Source organism: Pezoporus wallicus, unplaced genomic scaffold (assembly GCF_028554395.1).
Source record: "Pezoporus wallicus isolate ANWC-B61680 ecotype Strahan unplaced genomic scaffold, APGP_CSIRO_Pwel_v1 contig_11133, whole genome shotgun sequence".
NCBI lineage: Eukaryota > Metazoa > Chordata > Aves > Psittaciformes > Psittacidae > Pezoporus > Pezoporus wallicus.
The window spans coordinates 1308005-1333512 of NW_026636583.1; the positions used below are offsets into that span (position 1 = coordinate 1308005).

General features: G+C 43.8%; 1 protein-coding gene and 1 long non-coding RNA gene across 2 annotated transcripts in view; one reads left to right on the top strand and one right to left on the bottom strand.

Annotated features, from left to right (window-relative positions):
* The window catches only part of LOC130594770 (uncharacterized), a 117203-nt gene that overhangs the window by 30755 nt on the left and 60940 nt on the right, over nucleotides 1–25508 (bottom strand). Inside the window, exon 3 of the long non-coding RNA XR_008971161.1 lies at nucleotides 10920–10993. This is a non-coding gene — a long non-coding RNA (uncharacterized LOC130594770). The remainder of the gene's footprint in view (nucleotides 1–10919; nucleotides 10994–25508) is intronic.
* Nucleotides 1–25508, top strand: part of ARFGAP1 (ADP ribosylation factor GTPase activating protein 1) — a 282268-nt gene that overhangs the window by 14315 nt on the left and 242445 nt on the right. The window lies entirely within an intron of this gene.

Sequence of the window (25508 nt, forward strand, 5' to 3'; positions counted from 1 at the left end):
GCCACGAGCTGCGGGGAAGCTGGTGAATTGGTTCATGTAAAAGGAGCAGTCTAACTGGAAAAATAAGTTACCTGCAGACCATCATTCAGATGGGGTAGAATTTAACCTTTTCAGGGATCCAGGAATGATGCTCCCCCTGTGCAACAACAACCCTCACTACTGCTCTTTATAAAAAGAGTGATGGTGTCTAAGCTGAGCACTGAGGACAGGAAAGAGGACAGACACAGCCTTATCCCTCTGCATAGGGGTGATGAACACCCAGCTGGGACCCCTCAACAGGCACCTCCCAGCAGGATGCAGGACCAGGCTCTTTGGAGATGTATTTTGCCATGCAAGGAGGAATGTAGATTGTTGATGATGCACAAGGGTGGCAGCAGGGTGGTGAGAGATGCTCAGCACTGAGGTCCTGGCTGGGCCTTCGTTGGTGTCACCCTCCTGGGTTTTGGAAGGAGAGAGAAGACAGACCTGGGAATGTCAAGTTGTGCCTGTTCAGTAAAATAGACTGTTTTTTGATGGACTGAGGTGAGAACCTGAGGGAAGGCTTCAGGTTTCACCTGGAATTGGGAAAGGAAAGGGAAAAAAGGGGAAGGGAAGGAAAAAGAAAGAAAAGAACAATCACCGGGAGAAGGGGGAAAACCAGCACTGATTCAAGCATTTTTTTCTTCATTTTTTCCCCAAATAATGCAGTGATTCTCATTCAGCTGGTGCTTTTCTTAAAGACCAAAGAGCCTATATGATAAGCATATTTTACAAATTAGGTAGCGATTTATCCCGCTTTTGTTTTAATGATTGAAATGAATGATGTCGTGCCGCTTGCCGCTGCTGCTGCATTCAGCGCCTGCTGTTCTTGGGAGCTGAAGACACCGAGAAATTTGCATACTTAATGCCGGGAACTGGCACAGACTAAATAGCTTCTTTTCTTTCCTCTGTGTTTGTAGATTTACTGTAGTGCTGGGTTTAATCAAAGGCTTTTTAAAGCCGTCCGTGTGCCGTTTCACAATGCTGAACTTGCATGTGACAAAGGCAGCTATTTATTACTTATCAGCTTTATGGCAAGTACCACAGGCTACTCTAATTAAAGGTATAGGGGCTGCATGCCCCTGCAGGAAAAGGCACTGGGCAGTTAACATTTCTAATCCCTCATCAAGGCATGGCATGGCTTCATTTTTGTGCTTTGTTTAGTTTCTGGTTAAATGTTCAGCAATAGGGTTAGGGCTAAGCAGGGAGCTAAGCCAAGAAGGTCCTTCTGGATGGGATGTGAACTTCCAAGAGGAGGAGATGAGCTCTCTGTGTGGATCCTCTTGGCTTCAGTTATTAAGGTGCTCTAGAGTTTCACCTTCACTGAAGCAGAAGTGGCTGGGACATTGTCTTCTTCACGGAATGTCATCAAACCAGGATGGGTCATTAAGGCAAAAAGTGTCCCACAGAGACAAGTCCATACCAACCAGCTTTCCTATGGGCTTCCCTGTTTGTACCTCATGTGCACACGAGAGAGAGCAGAAAAGAGAGACCTGTACTACTCCATTGAACGGATCATCAAGCAGAAGATGTAGAGCAAAAAGCTCTTCTTGAGAAGGAGCTTCAGCATTCCACCTTTTATAACTAAGACCACCACCCCAGAGATCAAGTTATAGCCCAGAAGATTCTTCTGGTTATTAAGGTAGTCGAACAGTCCCAGTTATAAGAAACCTTCTTATCAGGGCTGTGATTTGAAAACTAGTATTCTGATACAATCCTATGTCTTTAAAAACCAGCCCCAAAATAAATGCTGAACTCTGAAGGATGTTCACAGAATGGAAATACTATATTGTGGACAGCTCTGCATTCAAATCAGCGCTCAGGAAACCCTGCAAGAACAGCTACACTGCCTAGTAAAAGCAGGATTGCCCCTCATTTACTATCAGCAAATTTAGGGCTCCCTTTGAAGTCAGTAATAAATTTCCACTGGCAAATTATTATTATTTGGAACAGCAAGAAAACACATTTTCCTCTCTAAATATTTTCCGACTTAAAAAGAGACAAAACACAGTGCGGGGGGGAGCAAACTGAATTAAACCCTCGTCGGGGCTGGTCCTTAAAGAGGCAAACTTCTTTAAAAACCCATAAATACATTGCTCCCTCCCCCCAACATCTGCTGGGAGCACTCGGAGATAACTGGCAGCTTGAACAATAACTCTGAGGAATGGAGTCCTCGAACAATGGGAGTGGGACGAGAGCAGCCCTCGCTGTGGCATCGTTTCCAGGCCTTCTGCACATGCAATTGGTTAACGGGAATAAAGATCAAGTTGGACCAATAACACTATAATTTGGAAACAAATATATTGATTACAAGAGAGTCCCACTGGAATGAATGGAACTACTTGCAAAGTGTGGTTATTATTCTGCGTGCATAGGGATTGCAGAGTATGGGTTTCTGTGGTTCTGAATTGATCAGCATGATATTAACATCTTGAAAACACAATATTATCACACTGCAGTAATGTGTAGCCATGTGCTGGGGCCAGCACAGACATGGGAGGATGAAGTGATGCCCAGTCCAATGGACCACTCACGCACAGCAATTCCTCTTCCTTCCTTTCCTACGGCTTCTGATTCCTATAGATACTTTAAAAAGTCTTCATAGCTAGTTCCTGTGAGTTGTGTGTTCCTGAACTTCACTAACAGAGAGTTTATCTTTCTTCTAAAGTGACTATTTAATACAAGAAATAAAACCTGGCTATGAAATATTTAGAAGAAAGGATAGTATTAAAATATCAGGATTTGCCAAAACCTCTACACCTATTAATAATGCTTTAGAGCACAATAATGGGATTAATTTTAAACTCCTGGCTTATTTATCACCATCACTGGGTTTTAGTTAGGTTCAGCTTTTTATCCAGCTCTGGGAGTGACACCAAATCACTGCTTTTATTCTTATTTATTTATTTAAATTTGAATTAAAAGATGAGGTGCATACCCAAGCTTTCAAATTCCTGAATTTGTCTTTCCTAACGTAGCAGAATTATAGACTTATAGACTGGTTTGTGTTGAGAGGGACCTTAAAGCTCATTCAGTTCCAACCCCCTGCCACAGGCAGGGACACCTTCCACTAGAGCAGGTTGCTCAGAGCCCTGTCCAACCTGGCCTTGAACATTGCCAGGGATGTTCAATCCAACATGATCAAAATGATCATCCTGAAAGGAAGTCAACCAGCCAGATCCCTTTAAAAATACAAACAGAAGTCCTCAAATGTGTGCTCTTTCAAACTAGCAGCCACAAGTCCCAGGATCGTGGAGACCTCATTGGTTTTTGACTACAGAACTGATGAAGACTGACCACATTTCACTCTTGTTCAAATCATAGAATCATAGAATAGTTTGGGTTGGAAAGGACCTTAAGGTCATCCAGTTCCATCCCCCTGCCATGGGCAGAGGCTCCTCACACTAAACCATGCCACCCAAGGCTCCGTCCAACCTGACCTTGAAAACCGCTGGGGATGGAGCATAAATTGTTCTGCCACTTCTGTGTGTTTACTGTCACTAGCTCAGAATAATGTTTATTTCCACCTCATCTCCTAACATGAGCACCACTGCAGCCTTTACATTGGTACTATCTTTGTTAAAGCATCTTTTGGCTTTCCTGCATGTGGAGTATCACATTTTATTGTACTTGGTTTTAAAAGCTGAGCCTTTCAAACAGACCAGTAAGTTTAGGGCCTATCTTTTGCTACCTGCAGAGAATGGGCTCTCCAAAGGTGGGTGTTCAGTATTTTCTGAAGATTGTTTCTGTTTAATGAGCCCAACCTCAGGCTCCCAAGACAAAAGACACCCAAACTGCTCATCATTCCTTAAAACCTGATCCCTGGAGCCAAGTGAAATTGCAAAGTTGCATTTTCTCTTCTAAATAATTTTCTCTGCATTTTAATTCCTTTTATTCCATTCCAGACAGCCTTAAAGGAGACAGATCAGCCTGAACCAAAGGTTTTATCAACTCTAAACTAAGCCTGTTTTAAACGACTGCAAATGTTCATTTCAAACTTAGAATTGTAACGCAAAAAGTCACTTTTTCTCCACCATGTAGGCAACAGACCCTTTTGGGAAAACATACGCAACAGCACAATGCTGATCAAACTAACTACATCCAAAATAACAAATTAGCAGGACCACAAATTTGCAGAGAGGGTTTTGCATTCAGACCACTGTGCTGGAAACCATGGATGGAGACTCTAATGGCCTTCTTGGGCCTCATCAGGCTCACCCAGCTGTTCCTTCAGCTAGTGCTAGTGTTAGCCTAAAGGGAAAAGAGACACTTATTTTTGGTGTGTGGTGGCTGCTGCAGCTTCATCAGCCTGATTTATGTGCTGATTTGCATACGTTCACCCACAAATGCTGCGAATTGCGCTTTTTGCACCAAACCGCACCATTAACGCTGGCTGCCAAAGCGGAGCTCAGCGGTGCTGTTCCACGTGTTTGTCTTGCACATATCTTGGATGGGAGGGGTGTTATCAGGCCAGCCTTAAAAGCTTCAGGTGTTCTCATCGACACTTGGTGATAATACTCCATATGCAGGAAAAGATGGATGATATCATAGCTGGGAGTTTTTTCTTTGCTAGCAAAAGGAGTGTTGTAACATTTCACATCTCTTGCCAGAGAGGATACTACTAGCACATCACTCGCAGGCTAGAACTGGTGAGATCTATGTACCATAGTAACTGGCTCTATAGCGCTCCATTTATGATAGCTGTAATGCCAATTCATAAAAACCAACCAGAAAATACTCTGTGAGCACTAAACTGTGCTATTTATAGGCCAGTTTCTCAACATCTGAGTTTTCTGCAAGAAACCTAGAGATTGTCTTCACTCCAGTCACCATGAAAACCTCTGAATGTATCCACAGTCCCAAAATATAGAATCATAGAATCTTATCTTAAAGAATCTTATCATAGAATCTTATCTTAAATCCTATCTTAAAAGAGACAAACCCCCTGGGTAACCACAGGAGTGCCAAGCAGTACTGGAATGGTTGGGAGGATGTTTCTTACACCCAGTAAAGCACATCTCCTACTGGTGAGTGTCATAGAATCATAAACTGGTTTGGGTTGAAACATCATCTAGTTCCAACCCCCTGCCATGGGCAGGGTCACCTTCCACTCGACTAGCTCATCAGACCTCAAATTGGGCTGGACCATTCCCAACCTCTTGCCTTTGAGGGAGGAAAGCATCCAGACCTGGCTGCAGAATCCCTTCTGCCTGTGAGAACCAGCGCTCCTTTTCCTCTGGGTGTGGCAGTCAGGAGAGGAACTTGGCTTCATAATCGATTTTATTCCATTTTATTACTCTCGGCTCTTCCCGAGAGTTGCAGACTCTCAGGAGACCTTTTAAAACATCTGCTGATGCTTCAGCTAGAAATCACATTTCCCCTTCCTGGATGCTTTGCTGGGTCCCACCCCCCTTCCTGAGCGGCAGGAGAGAACTCCTGCTGAGCACAGCCTGGCAGCAATACACTGAGGCCACCTCCACCTTCCTGATGTCTCCCCAAAGCAGCTGTAAGGGGGATATTTTCCTGGTGTGAGCTCAGGTTTTACTGGTCAAACTCTTTCTCTTACAGCTTAACAAGATGCTTTATCACCCCTTCTCCCCAGATGGTGGCTGCAACAGGTAAGATCAGCATCTTGCTGTTAGATCTGCATCTGCAAAAGGCTTTCTTGACGTGTGCTGTGATGGCACCTCCTCACCCTCCTGACTGACAGTGCTGGGTCAGATGGTGCCTGGGAGCGTGGGCACATTCAGACAATGGAATGTTACTGGGAAAGAAGATATTTTCAACCAACATTTTTCTTGAATTGAAATTAAAAGCTGAAAGGATTTATTACAGTGGCATATTCATGATGCTATATTTAAGGTGATGTCAGTGTCCTCGGCATAATCCTTCTTTTGCACCCAGGATTAAAACTCAGCCATAATAAAGTGCCCTGAGCTGAAACTTGTCCTCAAATGTTTCCTACTTGAAGCATTAATTTCATTTTATTAAATTAAAAATAAAATCAATTCAAGAGTTTTGTTGCTTTGGAGATGAGAACAAGGAGGAAGAGGGCAGTGGGAAGAGCAGCACATCAGTCTGATGGTTCCTACATTGGCCATGCTCAAACCACAGCCTTCAGAGTCAGCTAGCAAGAAGACTCATGGCTGGGCCGGCCCTAGGCAAGCCAGGCTTAATGCAGCCCTTTGGTCTGAGATAAAGATGAACTGAATCTTTGAAGCTGAGGATGTGGAAAGAGGGAAGAAAATAAACCTAGTGAATGAGCTTAATGCTGATCACAGCACTGGGCATGGTTAGGGTCAAGGGTGTCCTTTTGATTAGTTTTAATAGGAAACTCTTCCAAGAGTTTGCTTGGTCTAAGGAGGAGGAGGAGGGAAGACCATGAAGATGGGCAGCTGTCCCTGGAGCAACATAACACCACCAGGAGACTGTCCTTTCTGGTGTTATGACACTAAAAATCTAGGATTCAGGGAGACAATGGAGCATGAAGGTGTTATACATGCAACCTTTGTGTAATACATCGCCTGGAAATGTCAAATTGAATTTACCCGGACAAGTTTAATTTGATCCCTTTGGGGATATACGTGGTTTTATGATCTTTAAGCTACGTGTTCACATACCAGCTTTTTCCAAAGTATCCATGGGCACAGAGTTCCTTTAAAGAGCACCTGTTTGATGTTTTATTTCCAGAAAACTACTCAAACACTGCTCCGGAGGCAATGACTAATTTCCTCTCAGGCTTGTCTACGGCATTCATCAGTTCAGCATTAATTTAGGAGAAGGGTGACATTATTGCCACTTTACAGAGGAAAGTGTTGAGTCACAAGCAGAAAGTTCACCAAAATGTGCTAATTTGCAGTTCCCAATTTTCAGTAATGCAGAACTGGGAATTTCATGCCCTGTTACGCTGCCTGGATGCAGCTGGGGGAGCTCAGCATCCCTCTAACACCAGATTTCAAGCTCTCAACCCCCAAGATGCAGCTTGCATCTACTAATGACTCCAGAAATATTAGCACCTCATGTAGGAACTCTGTGAGGAATGTAGGAATGGAGATATTATCCTGATCTTTAGAAACAACTATCTCAAATCTAGGACTACCTTTTTAGTTGTTTTTATTGGGAATTTATGGTTTGCCCTGAAATTTCCTGATGGGAATATGCATTTTGCCTCTTGAAGTTCACATAAAAATCTGTCCAAATTTGTGCTGAATGCATTTGTGAAATTGCCATTTGCATGCACAAATGAATGTGTGAATGGTACAAACCAGACATCATTATATGTCCAAACCCTTAGATACTATCAGTAGATACTGTCACAGAGTCTTTACAACTGTCTTTGCAAGTCAAGCAAAATTAATATGTGGAGCTACTGATTAGATCGCTTGCAATAGATGTTGCTCTCTGAACATGTCCCTTATTTGGATGAGGTTCATTGTGTGCATTCTCTGGACAATCACTGCTCCAATAATCCACCTGCAAAGCAGGAACCATCCCAGACACTGTGGGGGTGCACAACCTTTCCTCCCACCCTCCCCACTCCTTGCCCTTGGGAAAGGGAGCAATGCCTGCCCTTCAGCTGCCTTTCCAAATCACAGGTAAGAGTTTGGAGCAAGGAGAAGACATCCTGAGCAAACAGGACCTTTCCTTTGCATGCCACAGCCCTAAATGTGTCAACACATGGTCAGCAGAATGTGTCAACACATGGTCAGGTCAGCAAAGGGGAATTTCACCTGGTTATGGCTACAGGGAGATAAAAGCAGCAATGCTGCTAAACAGAATTAGCTATTTATTTGTATGGCATTTAATTGCGCTGAATAAAGGTCAGTGTGTTCTCACAGTCTTGCCATTTGTGCCGGGGAAAAGAGCAGATGTGGCTCTTGTCCCCAGGTCCAAGACATCACACTCCCTTATTCTACAGTCAGGTATTCTCAACCACTTTTCAGGAGCACATTCCATAAAGAGACATTTCTTGCCAAGAATCCAAAAGCAATTCATGTTTTAAACTCTCATCCACCATGACAACAAAGGCAGAGATTAGATTGTGCCCAAACGCATCGCAGCAACAGCATTTCTGCAAGAAAGCTAACCAGAAAACCTTGGCTGATACAGTTTCCCCTGTGTCACTGGGATTTTCCAGTCCTTCAGACTGCCCTCTCATATGATGCACTTTCTATGTTGCGCTTGGACCTGTGTCTTATACATCTCACAATGAGCTGCATCAGATTTACCCTATAATAATGTTTAAATAACCAGGAGTTCTTTGAGACTCACCAGTATCACCTTACACATTCACAGGCACACCTGACCACGCACACCAGTCTCAGAACGCACCACTGTGTGATGAGAAATGGGAGATGTTATGTCTTAGCAAACTGCAATAGTCTGTTCATTGCAGATGCAGGTACTGCCTGCTCTATGGTCCAGGTGCAAGAGTCAGGACACAAAAGTCTGAGGGTGGAAAACCCCACATCTCACATTGCAGGACATGGTGGAGCTACAAGGACCCAACACCCAGCACACAGATTAAAGCACAGGCCTCCACGTGGGTACTCTCATTCAGGAGGATTTAACTGCATTGAGCTGAGAGCCTCCACACAAGCGTTTTACCTGCTCTAGCTTTACACCATTACCTGATAATCACCTTGGTTATGCTCGACCCAACAAGCCTAAGGTTGGCACCAGCCCCCTTTATCCTCTGCCTGCCCTCAGCTGCGTGCATGGCTTTGCCTGACACTCCTGCCTTTCCCCGGAGTCCGGGAGGCTCAGGCAGCACTGCAGAAGTAGCAATTCTTCCCTCAAAGAGCCTTTCCTGAATGCTTCCTTTGGGCTTTTTATAACCTGGTACTACATCAGCTATTCTCACCGAGCTGCCGTGTGGGGTAATGTGCACAGGCGAGCATTGTTACAGGCAAACACAAATACTGGAGTTGCTGACAGATGGAGGAATCACACTGTTTTGCAGGAAGGAAGGGCAGAATAGGAGCAGGAATATCAGAATGAGTCTTGCCGTTTACATATAACAAGCTACAGCTATATTTGGCTACGCTGCTGCATTCACAACCTTCCCAATTGCCAGGCTTTCAAATACACACATTACCACCAGAAGTGCTCTTGCTTAAGTGCTCCCATCTCCAGGATTTCCTTTGAAGTATCTGACTGAAGTAATGTAAAGTGCATTTCAATTGGCAGTGAATGCAGGTTAAATGGTAACAGCACAACAGATCCAGTGTTTGTTCCCTGGGCTTTTTCTTTTACCAGTCTCTCTCTTTAGAGAGCCGGTTACTTACTGTAACACTGCATTCAGGCACCTTCTGTCTATTAAGCCTCTTTCCTGACCCTCTATACAACTGCTTGAGGATGCTGTGAGCTGTATCAGTACTGCTTTAGTACACAAAAAAGTGAGTAAATGCACTGCTGAGTGCCCAGGGTGAGCAGTAAGCAGTGGGTAAAGGCAATCTAGAAATCTCTGCACTTGCATTTACCGTTGGCTACACCACCCAGCTGGCTGGAGACTGAGCCAATCACTTTGGATCACACTGGATTTGTGTGTCACCTCCCATACATGTTGATGGAGCACCAACTATTTAACCTTTAAACAGAGTACTTTTCTAATCCATTGGATTGGCTGGAGAATGTATATTATGCTAGCAAAACAGCCAAGTCTGCACTGAACAATGAAATATCCCCACCTGCCCGTGCCAGACACCCTCTCTGCCTTTGAGCACTGAGCCAGGGCTGCAGCATCACTCTTTGAATGGCAACCAACAAATGCAGTTTTGGGGAAGAGCTTAACCTGAGGTACCAGCATTATCCAAGAGGTACCTTACCCTGAACAGGATCTTGCTCACCAGAAAGAGGAATGACCACTGCAAAACCTGGGACTGAAAACTGGTGGTTATTAACCAGGCTAATTTGGTGTTGCAGAAAGGACTGATCTGGGTTGTGGATGTGTTAATTTATTATCCAGGTGTGTTGGGGGAGAAGACATGGCTCAGCTGAAGAGGGACATGCAGGTTATAACCTCCTGCTTCTGTACCGCAAAATCAGGCTAAGTGATTTCTAAGGGTAACAAGAGAAGGGATCATATTCTAAAACCACTGTTTAGCACAGACAGGCTAAAGCTGTCCCACCATCAAACCTTATTTGTGTGTGTGTATGTTTATGAAAGGGAGAGATCTGAATTTAACTGCTGCAGTTTACTCCGTGTGCTTCATGCACACAAGCTCAAGAGGATTTTCCTTTTTTAACTTCTTAAAGCTGTGAGACCCTTTTTTCAGATTCATCTTTTAGGCATAGAAAATGAGGAAAAAAGGAACATTTTGCTCAGGACTTGCTGAGCTGAAAACCTTACATCTGAGCATCTTCCAGATCTGGATGCTCGTAGCTTCTTACAGCTTCTCATGGCTTCTCTGAACCTCCACCCATGATAGATGTTTAACATGCTGTAATGCATATTACTCTGTAATGACTTTGGTGGAGCCATTACAATGAGTTACACCAGTGACAGATTGATACTTAAGTCAGTATATGTTTGCATAATATCTGTCTACGTTCTCACGTAGCCCCCCATTACCGGCGCACATCCAGCATAATGACAGCACGGAGAGCCATATGACTGGTGGGTTCAGCCCTATTCCCTGTCACATATTGCCATGGTACCCGGAGCTGAATCACGGAGCCTGTTTAAATAGGCGGACATTAATTTATAGAGTAAATCATTATGAAATGGAGGAAATAAGTGACTATCATCGGTGCTGATTTGATCTAATGGAGCCTCACACTAAATTGCTAATATTCATCCTCCCGTCCTTTTTTCTTTTAAATGACAGAAACAAATAAAACCAGAAGCCTTTGTTCAACCACTGCCAGGTACATGGTTTGGTGATTATGTACAATTTTACCTTACCTCTTCCTGCTGCTTCTCAGGCTGGGGAACAGGATCTCTTCCTTTTGGTCTCAGTAGAGGCTCAGTAACCTGAAAATTGAAAGACAAATTTATTGCTCTCTGCTAAACTGCCCTTTCCCTTTCTTGTCTGGAAGAAGGCAGCTTTTGGTTCACTCGAGTGGAAGTTGGCTGTCCATTTCCTGATGGCAGCAAAGAGCAGACTCCCATCTGGTTGATGCAGATGCCACTGTTTCGACTTCATCCAGGTGGTCACCCAGCAAACCCTGTTGTGCCTAATTATTTAAGAGGGTTGTGAAACACTAGGTGATTTTATATACCATATGTGCTAGAAAACATAAGCATGAAGATGCTGTGACTTAATGATGTGGCAACTTCAGCTCCGAATCTTCTGTGTTTTACGGCTTAAATCTGACCTTTCACTTTACTGTAATGCACTTTGTAGCATTTAGCATGAAGGAAGAGCAAATAGAATTGGAGATGGAGAGGTTATCGGCAGTGGTTATGGAGCCATCCTCCATCCTCTATCAAGATAAACCACTTGACTCAATTTTAGAATACCCATCCTTGCAGGGAGGAGGAGGGAGGAGAGCGGGAGAGAGCTGCCCTTTAACTGGAATTTCAGGATTTGGAGTTCAGAGACTTCCTTCATGGTGCTAAAGCAAATCACGGCCCTTCTTCTTAGAGCAAAACAACATGCCCGCTCTCCTGCTCTGATTATTAATTTATTTATTTTGAACAGGCATACTTTGGTGCTCTGACTTCTCAGACAATGGGAAGGTACAAGGAGAGAAGGATAATAAATTGCATACCCTCCTCTTTGCCATCACAGGAAACCTTGAGGGACTGTTCAGCAAGCTCAAGCTCTTATCTGCCTTTGGGCGATCTCATTATCAAACCTTCATTTTGCTCCCCAGCAGGAGAGATGGCCTGCAATGTATGATAACCTCTACTTACGAAACTCACACTCCAGAAATCTCTGATAATAGGCCAGCTAAAATGGAAAACCAAAGAGCAGGCAGTGGGTTTTCAGTCACCATTAAAGACCATGCACACACATACACAGACAGAGGCAGGTACTGAGACATCCTTATGTTTATTTATATTTCTATGCATCAGTTCAGCTCTGATGGCACCTCCCAGAACCTAAACCACAAATCTAATATAACATTTTCCAGCATACTTTGAATAATATTTCCAAATAAGCCTGTGCAATATAGGAGCCTGTGTCCCAGCTCCAGAGAGGTCAGAGAAATCAGCAGGAATTATAACCTATCTAACCTGCTCAGGTGTTTTCATAAATCCCATTAAACACTTATTTAAAGACTGTTGAAAATGTGAGCTATAGGAACATAAGTTCCTGGGGGTTCAGAGAGAAAAAGGAGAGGAGGAATAAAGAGAATTAGGTTCCTAAAACACTTGGGCAGTTTCCTTATATTTATTTTCAATTACTTTCCTGTTGCTAACTCTCCTGAGAGCAGATTTTCCCACAATGGTTTAACTCTTTGCCAGCACCGGTACTGCTTGTGGTGGCACCTGACAATTCATCCTTCAACCACCGAACCCTCAGTTCTGAACCCTTCATGTCTCTGTCAGCAGCTGAGCAATAAATGGGTTTGCAGCACCCCCAGTGCAACCTGTTCTGGGTATGGGCTAGAGAGGGTGAGGGCTTTCCACCAAGAAAGCCCTTTTAGCCACTCAGTCTTGTTTGCACCAAGATACCTCCAGGTCAAGACCCACTTGTGAAGCATGATTCCTCCCATTTCCTCCCCATTCCTCTCAGTAGTGGATGACCATATCCAGATGCCACCAGCATGCTGGCTGTGCTATGCAGTCATGGGTATCAGTTGAGTCATGTAGCAAGGGCGAAGAGGTCCTTCTGAGCACAGAAACGTCTCCAGACGGACTCCCTTGGGTGCACAGCCCCACTATCCATGCATTCCCACTTGCAGGGCTACACTGCAACCAACCCCCAGCTCCACAAGACCCCACCAAAAGAACCTGCTCTGCCAGAGCTATGCACATCAGAACAGCTATGCTGTTCTCCCACAGGCAGGGGATTAGACAGGCAAAACAGCTACTGCCCTGCAACCCTGGGCCAGCAGCATTCCCATTACACTGCCATGCCAGAACTTCTTTATTAGAACCTGAAAAACATGGCAATCCAGGCTATTAACTTAATTCTTATCTCCTTTTGTTGAACCACTGGGAGGTGTTCTGGATCAGAAGGAAAATGATGTGGAGGTGTAACACCTGGAAGCATCAGAAATCCTTCTCCTTTATTTTTGCTTCCATTCTCGTATCAGTAAAAAGTGTTAGCAGTGGTAACTTGGTCTCCCTCACTAGTGTAGCTGATGCAAAATGTATTTGCACTTGTAAATTCTCTGTAGGCATAACACGCTGCTGAAAATACGATAACAACTTTAATTATATTTTAATATATCAGATGGATTATATTTTTAATACCTCAAAAAATAATCAGCCTGAAAAATCCCAGCTAGTGAGGAAATAAATGCAGAGGACAAAAATATTAAGATATGAAAAGATTTTTCTTATTCAGGGCTAAATAGGTCTTGGTTTTAAACTCTAATTAAAGAGGCACACATCATAGAATCACAGACTGGTTTGGGCTGGAAGAGACCTTAAAGCTCCTCGAGTTCCAAACCCTGCCATGGGCAGGGACATCTTCCACTAGAGCAGCTTGCTCCAAACCCCATCCAACCTGCCCTTGAACACTGCCAGGGATTCCATATTAGATAAGAGTCATAAAACCCACAGGGAGGCACCTGGATGAGCATTTCCCCATGTCTAAGATCCAGTGCAGAAAATTATGGGGAACTCTATCACTTTTACTCTTTTTCAGCAAGGACAACCTATCTCAATAATGTCCATTCAGGTAACTGTGTGCTTTTATTGTTGTCAGATTCAAGGTTTTCAGTTCCAATGCTTATTAACGTAGAACTTTTCAGAAACATCACAACCCCTCTTCATAGCATATAGAGCAAAGTTTGGGATTTCTTTAATGGAAAGCAGAATGACTCACTCACTGCTAAAACAGCCTGGGCTGAAGGCAGGTCTGTCTGGGCAGACCCTGCAAGACTCCGCATGAAAACAACCATATCAATGAAGTTAAGCCTATTTTAAGTGAACAGTGGAAGCCTTTTCTTTAGAAATGGGTGAGGATATAGGTGGAATTCAAAGCAGTCTCCTTTTAACAGAGGTGCTTGATCTCTTCTCAGGTGTTAAGTTTGCAAAAGACAAAAACTGGACCCTAAAAACAACCTCACAAGGTAGCAGATCTCCTCTGCTCCCTACATCCTCCACTTGGCATTTCATTCCAATACGTCAGTTGGATTCCAGGGAGCTGGAAGGTGATGGAGCTCATGCTCATTCTCCTCTCCCATGCTAAGGGCAGGTAATTATCTCTGCATTCCTGGAGGAATGTTACAATAAATATGGCTGTCATTTTTCATTATTGCATAGTGAACAAAGGGAACAAAGAGAACAAAAGAAAGTGTGGTTTTGCTAACCTGGGCTTGCATGCGCTTGTGTATGTGCCAGACATAGGTAGAGGGGGAGAGTTTATTGCTATTCTTTACTGTGGATAAACCAATCTGAGTGAATGGCTCAAAATGTACCAGTTTTTTAAAACTAATTAAGGATCATTCATTGGGAAAATCCTTCCTTCCTACTTGCTGTCCCATCATTGGGGTTGTTGGCTTAAAATGGCAATTATTTGAAAGGCAAGAAATGCAATCATGTCTACCTAACTTCTACCCTATGAAGCGTAAATACTTTCTCTTTTTAGTGTTTGGGGAGGTGTTTGTGTCCCATTTGACCTCCTCTCAGTAGTAGCTAGATTTCAGAATGTATCTTGAGGGCCCTTGTCTTACATGTAGGAAAACATGGCAAAGGAATCTGTGTAAATTAAAGTACTTAGAAAATGTGTGTCTGTGTGTGTGTGTGTGTGAGTTTCTTCCCTCTTTACTCACATTTGACACTTCTGTTTCAACGTAGACAAGATGAAAACATTCAATACCCCTAATCACTGAGAATATCTAATCCCAGACCATCTCTATTGCTGTGTACTCTTTTACATGGTTCTTAGGTGTTTTCACTAACTGAAGAACACTTTAATTTGCCAAACTGCTATTAGAGGGAAAAAAATGAGAAGGTTCTCGGTGTTCACACTGACTGCAAAATTATCTCCTGAGCTGCAGAAAGAACAGTTTGCTCTCCTCTGTCTGAATTGGAGCAGCAAATGGAAAATTACGGTGCAAGCAAAATTTCCCCTGGCAACTGTCTACGTATGAAACATCAAACTCTGGGAAGGATGGAAAACCACGCAGGTCACGACAATTACTCATATATGAAAGATCCTAGAGCAGAGCCTTGCTTTTCCCTTTCTCTAGGAAAAGATCACTGAAAACTTTGCTGAGGTCTAGTAGTGACAAATTGACTTTGATGACAACCAAAATCCTCTACTCAGTCTTCCTCACACAAATCCTCTTCTTCGATTTCTCAGCTCTTGATGGGTCACTCTGACCATCCCCTTCGCCAAGGCTTTGGTCCCTGATGGTCTCTGCTGCGCCCATGCTGGTTTGCTGCCAAGATCCAACCCACAGAGACCCAGGCGTCAGCTCTTTGTTAATGTTTGCACCAGAGACACACCTTGAAATCCCTCTTTGCACAGCAGCACTAAACCTCCAGCTCCACAAGGCCTTAAAGACTCAGACTTCTGAAACAACTCCTGCCTTTAACTACTTGTCAGAAGTCCACAGCTATCAAGGTGCTGCATGTTCCTCTGTTATTTCATGCCCAATGAATGTAGTGAAAACCAGTAATATTTATTTTATAGAACCATAAAATCATAGAATACCAGGCTGAAGGGACCTCAAGGATCATCTGGTCCAACCTTTCTAGGCAAAGCATGACCTAAACTAGATGTCCCAGCACCCTGTCCAGCTGAATGTTAAAGTGTCCAAAGTTGCGGAGTCCACCACTTCCCCGGGGAGATTATTCCAATGGATGATTGTTCTTATTGTGAACAACTGTCCTCTTGTGTCCAGCCAGAATTTCTCCAGGAGTAAATAAATACATAAATTTAGATATATATAAAATATAAGCATATTTAAATATGTGTGTATATAAATATCTATATATATCTCAAATCTGCAGTGGCTCCATATGGGTCCAGAGATGACTTGGAGAAAGCCCACCCACCCCAGAAGATGCTGGTTTCCAGCTGTGTGGACAATCTGCAGGCATGGCGCAAGCTGGGCTCTCTCCCAGTGCACACAAAGGCTGTGCAGACACACGAGCATCATGGGGCTGATGCTCATCTGCAAGAAGCCTTCATGATGGACATCTCTACACTGTATGCAAAGGTACAGACAAATCCAAGTCAGGTCCTCAGCAGCTTCAGCTGTGATAGCACAAAGCTCAGGATGCAACTGATATGCGGGTAGACTCCACAACTCGTTAAAGTTGCAAAGTAGGTATGCTTTATTCAGCGCTGAGGCACATGGGGGATTGCTCCTCCAAAGGCATGAGCACCTCGGCGTTGTTCTCCTTCACATTTATCCTCTAAACTATTACATATTCATGAGGTTATGCAACACACCTATACATATTCATGGCCTATCCCTGCTTCCCATTATAATGAGGTAAAAGGTCCTTGCTTGTTTAGTGTCTCCTGGTGGTCCTGGGCGGGGGTCTCAAGAGGAAGTAAACGAGTCTTCCCTGAACTTTTCATCTCCAGTCATTGCGCATGTTCCCTGGTGATTTAGTCACTGTCCAAACCACAAAGCTGATTTCAGCTGGTTTAGGGGTCCAGAGAACAGGAGCTACTATTCCTTCCTCTTATCAATAGCCTTTGTCCTCCCACCCTGTTCCGGCAAGCATGATAAGTGTTGAGCACGCATTTGTTGAGTAAGCATGAGTAAGTAGTAACATCCTTAAGCAAGTGGCTTAACCCTAACCCCCCTGTACATCGGTTAACCCTTCGCATCATAACTGGGTTAGCTCCTGTGCAGCTTCAAAGAGGGGTAGCACAAAAGTAAAGCAACTGCAAACCCATCTTTATCGGAAGTGAAGGAACTGAGTAACGGGAAATCGGTGGAAAAAAATATCAAATAAAGAACATTGATGAAAAATGAGATATTTCTGATTTGTCACTCCCCTCTTACCCGGTCTCAACCTGTTCACTCTAACAGGCACCTTCTTGTCAGGAGCCACAATGACATCAATTGAGTTAGAGTGCAAAGCATCAACATTACTTGTGAGAACAATGTGGTTAGGGAAGGTTGCTCTGCTGGTTGTATTAGAATGAAAACACTCAAATACAAAGGCAGAGAGGCTAACAATCCACAATTCCATTTACACCGTGAATGCTGAACAGCACATTAAGCAAATCAGTTGCGACGCCTCGGAGTTGTTCTTGTTTGAAAGAGATCAGAAACAAGACTTCAAATCCTGTGCCACATCTAAACACTAGAGCTAAAGCACTAAAACATTCACTATTGAGATTCTTCTGTTTCTGCATTTAACACAGTCGTGTCTTTTGTGGTTGCCCTGCCATCTCGGGGAACTGCTGTGGCCCTTTACAGATGAAATACCAAGCTTACCATGGGGCTGGAAGGCATTTTAGGGATGTTATGGGTTTTTTTTCCAAAATTTTCTTCTAAGATCATCCACAATGCAATGCACAATAAATCTTCCAGCAAGAGTTTGCCATTTCCTCCTCAGTTTCAGTCCAGATTTCCAAAGGACCCTGAGTTTCCAAAGCTGCAAATGGTCCCTCCAAGGATTTTCTAAGAGCTTTAAACAGGTTTGATACCTAACCATGGCAGGTTATATTAATGCCAACCGTCTCATCAGGTTCTGGAGGTGTTCCCCCTACCTCTGACATACAGCTTGAGTCCCTCAGCAGAGTAAAGAGCCTGTACAAACAAGACAGGACTTGATTTTGGGCCGAAGTCTCAAAATGTCTCTGGACTCTGTCTAAACCCCTGGTCTATACACTCCAGGGTCTCCAAAATATATAAAATACTGCAGATAACTAGACAGGCTGAAGACAAAATGAGAAAAAACCCTTACAGCAAGACCTAGATGAGATTGTAATTTCAAAGCTGAAAACATCTCTTTTGGAAAATACAGGAGACGGAAGGGAACCCCCAAAAGGGAGATGCAGAGGCACTGGAGCTGGTGGCAGCGATGCCAGCCCCGGAGCTGGTATTGCTGCTGTGTCCCCATGGTGCTGTGTGCTCCCAGGTAGGGCTAATTAGCTCTTGTTGAGCACCACATTAGCACAGCGACACAGACCTGGAGCCTTGTGGTGCTTTTTTTCATCTCCCGGCTTGCTTGGAGCTACGTTGTGCCACTTACAAATGTTTTAAGATTCATTAACCTCCCTCTGCACTCCCCAACTAGAGAGACAATATATCAGGATAGGAAACCTGCAGCAGCAGCAGCGAGACAAGACAGGGTGATAATTTCTCACCCATTCTCCTTTCCTCTGCTCTAACACACTCCAGATAATCACACCTGAAGCTAGATCAGACAGGGACAAGATTAACTGGAACTAGAACTCGGCCCTCACAAATTTCTTGCTTGTATCTACACAAGGCACTGTGACCCTTCCCCATCTGTCACCTTGTCCGTACATCAGCTGCGCTAGCTGCACCACCCCACACAAATCTATTCTGTTGTTAAGCTAAAAGGATATGGAGACACCTATGGTTATGTGCGCACTGTTCTCCACCGCTGTGCATGCAAGCCTGCACGTGCAAGAGGTGACACAGGCACACCCAGTTATCTGAGTCCTGTGTGCATTCCCATGCAGGGAAATTCAAGGTGTTTTCCCCATGTCTCTCTCTTGTTCCGAGACTGAAGAAATCAGTGCTTACAATTTTACCATCTCTGCAGTGCTGCTGTTTAGTTGTTTATCATAGAATCAGACTGGTTTGGGTTGACGGGACCTTAAAGCTCATCTAGGTCCACCCCCATGCCACAGGCAGGGACCCCTTCCACTGGAGCAGCTTGCTCCAAGCCCCTGTGTCCAACCTGGCCTTGAACACTGCCAGGGATGGGGCAGCCACAGCTTCTCTGGGACCCTGTGCCAGCACCTCAGCACTGTATGGAAAATATTCTTGGAAAAATGAGCCTAGTAATGAATAAGTGTTATTTGGAAAACTGGTTTTCTTTGGTCAAAATACAATCTCCTCAATTTTGTGGAGGTTACTGGGATTTAAACAGATTTACTATGCTTTTCTGGACCTGAATTAATAGTGACTAGTTTGACACGTACTACTTAGTTTACCTGGGTAGGGTATTACTTTCTTATCTAACTACATTAATTGATTCTACATCACTTAATAGCTCAATAGCTTATCAGGTTACTTCACTCACTAGACAAGCTAAATGTCTGGAGGCAATTAGAGTGTCATTCTCCATAATAACAAGTTTCTTTGAGAAGTTGCTGATGAGGTTCTTTATTACACAGATTATAAAACGTATCTTCATACTGTTATAAATATAGGTACAAATTGAAATTACTTACCAGGAGTCCCACTTCCCTAGCAACCAGGCAGATTTTAGGCTCGTTTTAGGAATGGTTGCTTTTTCCCTTTCCTCCCTAACGCTCTCTCCTGCCTTCCTCGTGATCTGTGTCCAATTTTCTGTCACTCAGAGGTGATCTACGACCACAGAGAATCTGTCACTGTGTCCCTTGCAGTTTGCCGCTCTCGATGTTCAGTTCATTTAGAGGATGTTACCACCGGGACACTGGGGCTCAGCATCACAGTTTAATTATGCCTTCTCTTCTCCTTGGCTGCCACTTACATGAGAAGTGCAAAGCCGGAGAGGAGCTCTTCCCTTTCACATTTCCATACCCTGACAGCCGTGCTATATAGGAGGTGACACACAAATTCCCAGCCTTACCCCAGCAGAAGACCCTACTGACCTGCTCTGCTGTCCACCCCATCCCTCCCACTGCAGCTTAGCTACCTGGTTCCTCACCTATGTGTCTGAAAAGCCATTAAACACATTTAATTCTATGCAACACAGCACCGTGGGATGGAGAGACCTCTCCAAATACACCCTGGTGCCCAACAGAAACCTGAACACATTTTGCTTACTGTTACATGCATTCAAACAGTAATAAATGCTTCATTTTATGGATTAAATTAATCGCATTTAAAATTAAGTGGAAGATTATTAAATTCATTTGTTAAGCTGTCTACAAGGCTGAGTTGTATGTGAGAAAAAGCTCAAACCCAACATGACTGATTCCCACTTCTGTGCATTCCCCAAACCTACCTGCCTGCTAAAAAGACTAAATCATTATTTTCTTATCCCAAACCAGTGTCCCGCTTTTGGGCAGTGAGGAAAGGGAGAGGGGGGAAGTTGGGATGTAAGAGGTGGACTTTGGTGATCTTAGCACCATGCAAAAGGGACAGTCAAGACTCTTGGTGATCATCCCCAGGCCTCCAAGCCCTCTGCTTCCCTCACCTGCTTCTCTCTGCCTCATCAATGATGCTAAAAATCTCTTTGCATTACTGGGATGGTTTGGATGCTGTCCTGGGTTCAGCTGTAGCAGTTATTTTTCTCCTTCTTAGTAGCTGGTGCAGTGCTGTGTTTTTGACTTTAGTTTGAAAGCAGTGCTGATAAAACACCAACAATGCTACTGCAGCCTCTTCTGCTCAGACTTCAAAACCAGTCAGGCTGGGAATAGGGAAGAAGCCTGATTTTAAATGGCAAAAGCAAATCTTTTACTCTATCTTTTCTTTTACCTATTCTAAATGTTGCTGCTATTTCTCAGTCATCTCCTGTGTCCAGGCAGGTGATCGAAGCTGCCATTACTTGTGCTTTTCTGTTTCCTTAGGAAGGCTTGGGGAAGATGAAAAGACTGGTTGAAGAAAGGCAGAGGGTATAAAAGTATTGATGGAATCTTGGTTTAAAGAAGGAGAAGCCCTGTCTCCCTCCACAGAGGGAAAGTTGTTGATCTTGTATGGGTTCCTGGTAAATATCCAAGGGAACAGTGGCTTTCCATGCACGGAGGCTTTGCATGTAAGGAAAACTAGGAGCCCTTGAACCCTGGGATGGGACAGAAGAGGAAGGCAGTGCCAGGTCCCATCATGAATGTCAACTCGTCCACGGACATAAGCATCTCCATCTTGATGCACATCACAGATCCCATGCCTCCCTTCAAAAAGCAGGTCCTCTAAGCTCAGTTTGGTTGAGGAAATGGTGTGTTTTGCTTTCAAGTCCCTGATTCTCAACAAACACCCTCCTGTCCTGGAAAATAAAGACACGGCGTCATTGAGTTGCTGCCCTGAGCTTTGCCCTGCAGCTCTCCCTGCCCAGGAAGCACCAGAGCTCTGAGTCTGCAGGCAAGTGCCTGCAAGACACAAAAGCAGCCTCCAAACTGCAGAACTGCAATCACAGCAATCCCATGCGAGATGTACAGCTCGGCCCAGTGCATTTGCTCCCCGTGTCTTCTATCTTTGGCATTTAAGATGTTCAGAGGACAAGCAAAACCCTCACTGTTTGCCTTTAAATAGTAGGCAAGCCCAATGGCTCATTGCTATTCACCAGCAAGAGATGTCTGCTACCTCCGAACAATTAGTCTAAAATATTTATCAGAAATAAATGTTTGGGGGGGGGGGGGGGGTGTCCAAGTTTTTGAAGTTATGAGGCCTCAGATGGGATTAATGGAAATTTTAATTAAGATATGGAAATAAGCTGCTTTCTCCCTGTCTCTCTGAGGCTGCAGGGAGTTAACATTATCCTCAAGAGCATGTCTCAACCTGCTGGGGGAACCATTTGCAAGATGACTTTGTTTTTAAGTTCACCTTAGACAGGAGGTTTAGCCAGGAATTTGATGTGAACCCCAAGTCCATGCCTGCAAATAGAGTATATCACAACTGAATCCCCTGCTCTCCTGCATCACTGGGGCAGACAGAAGCAAAAACCCCTTTTCCATTGCAGGGAAAAGCTCTCCTGAAGGAGGAAAAGGGATTTAAATCCTTTTATGTGTTTTCTGACACACATCCTGGCTATCGAGCTCATTAGTGTGCCTCCATTTATAAGGAGAAGATGAACAGAAACAAGAAATGAGGGGGCAGCAGCCAAGGGGAGGAGCCCAGTGACAACCACGGCTGCAGCCAGCCAGGCCATCGAGAGAGCATCCCTGGAGGAGGGGTGGCTCTGTTCGGCACATCTCCAGTCTCATGCTGGTTCAGACACCACCCTGGCCAGGCTGAATGAAGCACTGATGCTTTTAGGTCTGACCAGCAGCACAGAGCTCTCCTGGTTTCATTCAGCCATCATGGTGTGAATGCCCAACACCAACAGAGTGAGTTTCCCCTCTTGAAACACTGCTGTTACTCTTGGGTTTCACCCTCTTTACACCACAGCATTGCTGATGGTGTGAATAGAGATCTTTTGGAAGGTAAAGGATTTTCATTCAAGCCTTGGAGCAACTTTGCCATCTAGTTTCTGAAGATTTCACTATAAATCAGGAACCCACGTATGCTCAAGAGCTGATTTTTGGCACAGAAGCAGAAATTGTGAGTTACATGGAGAGGGTGTCTCTAAATATTGAGGAAAGATGTCTGCAGGAACTGTCTGGAAGCTTTTCTGTTTTCTGTTCCTCCTCTCTCCTTTTAGTCTGTACAGATAAATCTCACTTTTCCCGGTCTAAAGTTGAAGGAAAATGAAGCACGTAGGCACCTTGGTTTTCAAAGAGAACTATATATTTGAATGCTTGACTTCAGAAAATGATGGCCTGCCTTCCAGATGTGCTAAACATCTGTATTTCTTCCTGAGCTTGACAAGAGAAGAAGTTTTAAGAGAAAAAGATAAAAGTATTTCAAATTATTCACACTCTTTTGCACCCTGTGGAATCACACTTCAATTCCTACTGCTATGAAAAAAGTTGTTTTATTTATAGGAGACAAATCTCATTCTCAAACCTGTTAAACCAATGGAAGCACTTCTGAATGCATTGTGAATAACTCCTTTTATGTGAGGATCACAAAACAACTTACAAGCATTAATTAATCAAATACTGAGACTTAAGCAGGAGCTATCTAGGCATTTCTATACCAAATCCATCTTACCGACAAGGTGGAGGGGACTAAAATGCATGAAATGACATGTCCGTGGTCACAGACAAGTCCATAGCAACGTTAAAACTGAAAATCAGGAGTTCTTTTTGTCTTTCTTCAAAAGCAGAGTCTGTCTTTTAGCAGAAGGAACAAAGGAACAAGGAAAAAAGTAACAGGAACAGATGTATTAAGAATGCCCAGACGTTCTTGACACAGAGGGCATAGGTCAAATCTGAGATCCTATTTCAAAATCTAGAGAAAATTACCTTTCCAATGACATGTGGCATGACCTTCAACTCCTAATAGTCTAGGAGCAGTCCATTTCTGAACCTTCGGATCATGCATTTTATGTTCAGGATCTCTAAATCATCTCATCATTTACTTACTTCTCTCCGGTAATGAACACTATTTTTCTCCCATATCTCTCTTTGTGTGTGCGTGTGTGTGGGCTGCATCCTGCTACACACTTTTCAAAAGCACATGAGAAGTCTCAAAGCACAAACCTGACACTTCATGCAAGGCTCAGGTATAGCTGCTGATGGCTGCTTGCTCGGATGTGCCCTATAGAGCATGCAGGCGGAGTGCCGAAGGCTGGAAGGCATTAAGCAGAGATGATTTTGAGGGGATCTCAACCAAATTAAACTTTTTTTTCCAAGTAAAGCCCAGCAGGGGATAACAAAAATGAGGGCTGGATTTACTAAAAATGAAGTGCTCCAGTGATTAAAAAATGGTTGGCTGCAAAATCCCGACCTGCATTTGACTGTGGAACAGCACCAAGCCAAGATAGGGTGGCTTTAGTAAATCGCATTGCTAATTACAAACAGTTCATAGCATCTGCATTTGTACTATAAGGATGGAGCTGTTTAATGACAATTTATTAGTGCATGTGCACAGGTATAGTGTATTTTAATCTGTTTCTGGTGGTTGTTTTCCCCAATTGGTTCTTCCAAATAGGAAAAAATGATAATTGTTATCTAAGCTCTTGACTTGCCTTGACTTAATTGCAATCTAAGCCCGCTTCTAATCTGTGCAGATCATGCTTGCACGATTTGGAGTTTAATTTGAACCCCTGGTGAATACATGAGCAGGGGGTGGAGGGTTCGTGTGTGCACACATCTGTGTGCTTAGTGCTTTGAACGTGCCTTTTTTCCCCCCAAAAAGCTGACAGAAAAAGGTCTCTATCTCTTCCCTATTTGCACATGCACTATTTGCCAGCACTGCAGCTTGCTAAAGGATCAGGATTTCTTTTCCACAGCTCCATATTTCATGATATCAATAAAATTAAGAGCCTTTGAGGAAGAAAACCATAATTTGCTGAGAGTGGGGAAGACTGGAGCAGTTCTTCTGTGCCTGGTCCACAGAGTGTATCATACCCTTGAGCTAGGGAGAAGATCCCTTTGTGCTTCATGTCTGACATTGCAAAGCTGTCTAAGAAATCTGGATGCCTAGGTCTTATTAGAACATTAAATTGAGGCTTTTCTTACACATCTTCACCTCCCATGTGCCTCAGGAGGTTTCCTCTCTCCATTTAGAAATGCTGGGAAGGAGATCTCAATCTCTGCATTAACGTGGCTCAGCTGGGGAGAACAGGCAGCACAGATGAAGTAAGAAACAGCGTACCTACAATTTGAACAAACCCATTTTTGAGGCTCAAGAGAGACGAGTTACCTATTTTTCTATCTTCTTGATTTTTAGTTTTAAATTATCTGCCCATCCTAGATGAGGGTGAAACCCCGACGCACTGAAATAGCTCCATGTTTTGTAGCTGTGCCTAAATAAGAGCAGAAGGACTGTGTTTGCCCCTGTAAGAACAGCATCACCACAGTCAAGGAATAAGCTCAAAACAGCTTCTCCTGCCGTGGAGGAATACACACTCTCCCCTACCCTGCTCACTAACATAAAAGCAAAGCCACACACACTGAAAAAAAAATATTTGCTATACTTGTAGCTAAGATTTAGGTTGATTACTGCTGAAATAAGACTTCCACAGTTTTAATTAGCTACAGGGTGGGGGCCTAGCTCATTACTTTGAAAACGTAATGATGTTTCCGCTTCCATTTCCACAATCAGATTCTTCTCTTCATGAAGGGGCTTCTGGCATGTTAAAGATGGGCTGTGAGCGAGTCAAGCCACATCCACCATTGTTAGACAAATTTGGTGGCTGATTAAGCACTGTTGGTTGATGTAAGACTGTGGCCAGACTCCATCCTCTCCCAAGAGCAGATCCCCAAATCCAGTGTTTTTATCTGCAGTATATTCAAGGCCACAGTGAGCTCAGAATTACCCTCACCTGAAATGATGCACGATCCAAGCTTTCTCCGAGCAAGCTCTTACATGCCTGGAAGTCCCGCCACCCAATGATTAACAACGAGTCCAAATGAGGACTAAGAGACAAGCAATGAAAAATGCCCCTTTCAGGCAAGGGAGGCTGAGTGTGAAGAAACAAATCCCTCTAAGGTGACCTGAGAGTTACTTTT